Source organism: Panulirus ornatus, chromosome 11 (genome assembly GCF_036320965.1).
Source record: "Panulirus ornatus isolate Po-2019 chromosome 11, ASM3632096v1, whole genome shotgun sequence".
NCBI lineage: Eukaryota > Metazoa > Arthropoda > Malacostraca > Decapoda > Palinuridae > Panulirus > Panulirus ornatus.
In genome coordinates, this window is record NC_092234.1 from 57659132 (window position 1) to 57665131 (window position 6000).

At 43.7% G+C, this 6000-nt stretch overlaps 1 protein-coding gene across 7 annotated transcripts in view; it reads right to left on the bottom strand.

The window, feature by feature from the left end:
* sbm (L-type amino acid transporter sobremesa) overlaps positions 1-617 on the bottom strand; it is a 207370-nt gene extending 206753 nt beyond the window's left edge. For 6 of the 7 annotated variants that reach the window (XM_071667115.1, XM_071667114.1, XM_071667117.1 and 3 more), the window contains exon 1: positions 552-617. The gene's annotated coding sequence lies outside the window, so the exon portion shown is untranslated. Of the gene's footprint in view, positions 1-287; positions 530-551 lie in introns of those variants that run through there. The other variant, XM_071667111.1, reaches the window with a different exon arrangement.
* Between the last annotated feature and the right edge of the window lie 5383 nt (positions 618-6000).

Here is a 6000-nt window from a genome sequence, read left to right on the forward strand (position 1 = left end):
ATCCTAGAGTGACAAGTTGTACAGTGAAATTTGTATACTCACTAGCTGAAATGCCACACGTCTTCACAAGATCCTGTTGTGCTATGTTCAGTCAAAATATGAGCAGAGGGAGGTGGGAATACAGACAAGAGGCAGTAATACACAGCGAACTGGTGACGACGTAAATAATGTCTACCGATGAGTAAATACACAAGACAGAAACCTACCTCAATACTTAAAAGAGAGTTCACATGCAACCAACCATTACTCGTCACAAGTCTACTCTGTTGCGTTTGATATATAATCACCTTTTCCACGCGGATAGATTAGTGCCAAGGGTACAAGCTGCTGTCATTACCCTTTCATTTCCAAAAAAACAAGTTAAAACCATAACTATGAAACAATTTTGTTTGCATCAACTACCAGTTCACTCCCCGTAAAGTACGAGACTCGCTGTGATTCGATTTAGTTCTAGGTTGAATGTCCCAAAATAATATTAGATATATCCTAGGTTAATAACCTGACGAAGGACAAGATGCCAAGGCCACACAGACACACCACTGGACACCCACCTACAGCGGGACTTGCCCCAGTACTGAATGACGATCGCTGAGTGAGGGATACTTCATGGTTCGTGGAACCCACCTGACTGCTGGGAGGCCGTCAAACCGATCACACTCAATTAAGTTGCCTTAATGTCGTCTAATTATATAATCTTAACACGCGTTTCGTGCATCTGACGATAATCTTGACAGAACTTAACCACTATCATAGTATCTCAACGTTGTTACTTTGTGAACAAGTTGTCATCATACGTCCGACAGCGAAGTGTCCCTGAATTTCCAGGAGGCTTTGCTGGAACTCCTTACATTACCTAATTACTCTGATAACACAGTGATCAAGCAAAAACATTACTTCAACGAACACTTGATCATTAGACTAACAACTGAGTATGGTATATCAGTCGGGATCATTTCTCAAGATGACAAGATGAGGGTAAAATAAAAATATGGTCTAAATTATTCTAGCCGCAAACCGTACGATAATCGTCTTGCGCGTATGTTCCCAACCCTCATTTGTATATTTCAGTCTGTCTGTCACAGTGTTTATCACAATTATTTAAATGGCTTTAGCCCTTGGTCTGTCTCAAGTATGCATATGAATACGTCGTGTGGGACGTGTGAACAGAATAGATATCATGATAATATTCCTTGTAAACATTTGATTCTGTCATTGTACGATATATCTGAAATCCATGTATATGCTTCTCTTGCACTACTTCCCTCCTCTCCATTCTACATGAAGACTTGTTATTGTTCTTCACCGCAACTCCCTCCCCACCCCCACCCCCACCCGATTTCGTCTCACTCCCCACCTCACTCACACCCGACCCTGTCTTACGCCCGACCCATATCACTCCCCACTCACACACAACCCCGTCTCACTCCCGACCTCACACCCAACCCCGTGTCACTCCCCACCTCACACAGGAGGGCCCCAGCTCGTGTAAGCACTTCTTTGTCTCCTCCATATTTCAACATATTTTTTAACGCGAGTTTTCTCCTTAGTATCTTACCTTACCCGCATCCTCTGGTCACACCTGGCCACTTTCCCAGCCCGTGGCCATCAGCTGGTCACACTTGGCCACTTCTCCCAGCCCTTGGCCATCAGCTCCCACCTACGCACCGTAGAACCTGCTCCCCCGTCCTCCCTCGCCCCAGGCAAGGCCAGGGGAGCACACCCTCCCTGCCCTGGATACTGCCCCCGCCCGAGGCCGCTGTGGCCACCTAACGCCTGGGATTCCCCGTGTAAAGGGATTCTTATCAGGAACTTTCGCCACGAACCTGCCACCCAGCTTTCGCCCCTGTGTCATCCGGTCTTTCCACGCAGGATGATTGTCAGTCGGTGTTTATCACGAGGGAGTCCTACACTCGCGCGGACCCACTTCATCACCTTACATCTTGATGATACACACGGGTGGATGTCGCTGTGTTATCCGCACTCACTTCATGTGTACTGTTGCAAACTCTGTGGCCTGTGGGAATGTCTCCAGCCGTCGCCCTTGACACATTTCTTTCCCCCGACATCTCGCTAGGTTCCCTGCTTTCCTCTTTCTTATGAATTTCATAAATTGGATTCATTAGTAACATGTTAGTAGCCACGATACTCCTGCACCACCCTAGTCAAGTACCCCGTGCACCTTCTCCAACAGTTTCATGTCTCATGAAATTTCGAAGCTAAGTCCCTGATGCATAACAGAGCCTCTAATGTACTATACTGGCCATAAGCAAGACCAATGTAGATTACCAGTTCCCAGTGACAGGTTCTCTCGCGTGATTCATCTGCTCTTATCTAACATGTTCATTACACTGGCTGCCCTGGGTCACGTCACATCACGTTACACTCCTGGGTCACATTACACTCTTAGGTCACGTCACACTCCTGGGTCACGTCACACTAGAGTGTCTTGTCCAACATTCATGAGTGTCGTGCCACGGGCAGTGCTCACAAGTCTTGCTACCATGTCACTGAAGAGAATCTTTACTGACCTCAACACAGCTATGAGGAACGGTATTCCTAATGCCTTCATTAGGGTTGCAGACGTAATGACCTCCTTCATAGGTCACTGGCCGTAAAACCCAACCAACTACCTGACAGTGGGTGGCGCAAGGTGTGGTCGCACACCTGACAGTGGGTGGCCCGAGCTGTAGTCAAAGAACTGAGTAGGTGGACCGAGGTGCAGTCAAAGACCTGAGTGGGTGGACAAAGGTGCGGTCAAAGACCTGATTGGGTGGCCTGTGTTGTAGTCACAGTGTTGACACTGGGTAAGGACAGATGGAGACATCCATGGCCCGCGACACCAGGAAATACGAAGGTAACCTTAGATGAGTTTTAGTGGACCAAAACTCCAACCTGTACTCTGTCTGCACATAAAAATTTGCCTACTTCTTCAACCATTCAGACATATGTTGTCTTGTGTGTCATCACCGCTTTGCACTGTAGATGGGAGTAGAGTTTTTCCCTCGTGGGGCCTCATACCTTGAACATTCTCTGTTGTAATAGAATCTTTGAATTTATGTATGGTGTCTGCATTAACCATGTCCTCAGTAATTCTACTGCATTCATCCACCCCTCCTATACGATAAAAGTTATTCTCTACATCTTTTAAAATATATTCTTACTTAATTTAATATTGTGTGTGTGTGTGTGTGTAGAGACAGAGAGAGAGAGAAAGAGAGAGAGAGAGAGAGAGAGAGAGAGAGAGAGAGAGAGAGAGAGAGAGAGAGAGAGAGAGAGAGAGAGAGAGAGAGAGAGAGAGAGAGAGAGAGAGAGAGAGAGAGAGAATTTGTCAAGATTATGTCAATGACCGACCATTCTGCTTCCCATTATTGGCACAGATCAGGGTGTGCGTATTCGGGATGCCATTACTGGCATTGGTCGGCTTCATAAAAAAAAAATATATGATCTATTGCGCTGTATGATAATAAGTGTGCGTACTCTCATACTGAACTGTAGAACGACTATTTACGTCGTCGATGGAGGAAACTGTACGCCAGCAATGAAATATATCTATCTTTTCACTATGACATTCGTAACAGGAAAATTGATTTCTAAATTCGTATATGAATAAGTACAGATTGGGAAATGTTGTATTGTCACACATCAGCAGTGACATTTCCATATCACCCATTACTGGCATACAGCTTCCTCCTACATGTAATGACAGGGAGAGGGTTTTAAGGGAAATTTCTTCGCACCAAAGTTCACCAAGAGACGTAGAAGTGAAGGTTATTATGGACCCTGGGATGATAGGTTCAACGAAGGATTCTCACAACATTGATCATGAGTTCACAACCATCAATTTTCAAACCACAAAGAGCTGCTTCGTATCAATGAACACTCTAGGGCCTGAGTACTCTGGTGATTCTTAAGACTCATAGGTTCAATCAGATGGATTCAAACATTTTGTTACACCTATTGAAAATCACATTCAATCATTGTAGGACATGACATCCAAGAGGAATTCCCTCATACAGGTGCATCAGTGTACCGGTGGCCCTGTGGGTGAGCGAAGACTCCGTCCACAAGGGTGTGACAGTTTACTGGAGGTACGAAGGAATTTTGAATGTGACGCCCTGACGGTGAGCGAGAGGAATCCCTCCATAATGGTACATCAGTTCATGGGGGTATGAACATATCATCACATGTTTATGGGGTGCAAGTGAACAAGGGGGGAATGTTATGAGATGAGGCTTTATGCCATAAGTTTACTGAGGAAGGTATTCCTATCATAAGTTTCTCTCTCTCTCAGCTCAGACTGTGTTCCTGCTGAAGTGGCAATCATGTATTCCAACGAAACAAAACATCCTCATAGTAATCCGGACCTTTAATCTCAATAACGTAGTTAAGGTATGTACAGACATGCCTTACTCAACAGGGAAATCACCGTATTTTTTTTTTTTTTTTTTGTAACTGTTACACTGGTAAGTACTAACACTGGTAGGTGCTATAACAGTTTCTTTCTTTTTTTTTTCAGCAAGTCATTATCTACAGTACTGTTTATGGCATTGCAACCACAAAGGCGCTTTCATTTGAACACTGACAGTTTGGTGTGCAGAATGCAGCTCTAGTTGTAACACTGATGACCAGAGGTACTCACCTAAAACAGACCAATCCACAAGTAGCCAAAAACATGGTGGAATACTTCTGTTCGACCGACTTAAGCGAGCAAAGATGTTGAGTCCCTCCAGACAGAGTGTCAGGCCCACAAAACAGGGATGTCAGGGCCAGCCAGACTGGGTGGGTGTCAGGGCCCGCCAGACTAGGTGTCAGGACCTGCCAGACCTACTTGTATTTTCTAAAGGAGACCAGTCAGTCGACACTTAATACTTCAGTTGAATACAAGAGTCACATATTCCTGGTTCATTTTGTCCAACGGATCTCTGTGTTTATGTGCTAAAGCAATGTTCTTCAACTGTGCTTGTCCCATCCTCAAATGTAGGCATGTCCTGAGGCATGGAGGGCATTAAACAGTTATATGTTCTGACGTCGCAGTCATCACCAGAATGATGTTAGATGACTTGATCAGGAATGGTACATACCTCGCTAAACATTCTTTACGTCAGCTAGAATTTCCAGCTGGTACTCTTAACCTCCACGGCCTGATATCAACCTCTTATAAATCATGAAGCTCGTCCAATACCTGTTTCTTTTCCATTGACTCACCCCTACAGAAATGATTCTGTGATTTACCTGAAAAACAAAAACAAAATTGGCACTAAAATATGTCCTGAGATAACACAGAAAGCAGTCTAACACCTCAAAACTGACGAGAGTGGCAGATAGTGAGCAACACACCAGTGGCTGATCTTAGGAGTGTAATCCAGTTTCTTTGGTGGTCTTCGGCGATGGGATAGCCATGGTTCACCGATAAAGTAATGTTCTGCATCAGCCAGAATATTGTTATATATGAAACGAGGTCTTACACTCTTATAAAAGAGCTTTTTACTTTTCCATTTTACACAGCAAGTCGACTCCTCAAGTGAAACCAACTTCAACATTCACACCAACCTGATGCACAAAATGTCTTCATTGCATCCAGTCCCTAATCACTCCTCTAGTATCTTTAACTAGAATATCCAAGGCCATAATTTATAATTTTGCTATTTACACATGTCCTTTGCAGTCAGTGTTTCATCCTTGTATCTTCTACTTTACTATTATAAATATCTTCTTTACCAGTCTGTCATCTGCCACATATTCTACATGACCATATTATCCAAAGACTTTCATACACCCATCTTTCTAATGGCTTTATCACACCATAAAACCTTATCACAGTTTCATTCTTTCCATCCTCTTAATTCCAAAGATACTACAGATTATCAATGTAAGTTGCTATTATTTCTGACTTATCCTGAGCCACATACATTTGCATTTTACATCAAACATCATCGCTCTACTCTAATATTATTCATATAGCTAAAAACAGTGGTAGACAAATGAAAAATAATTACCATC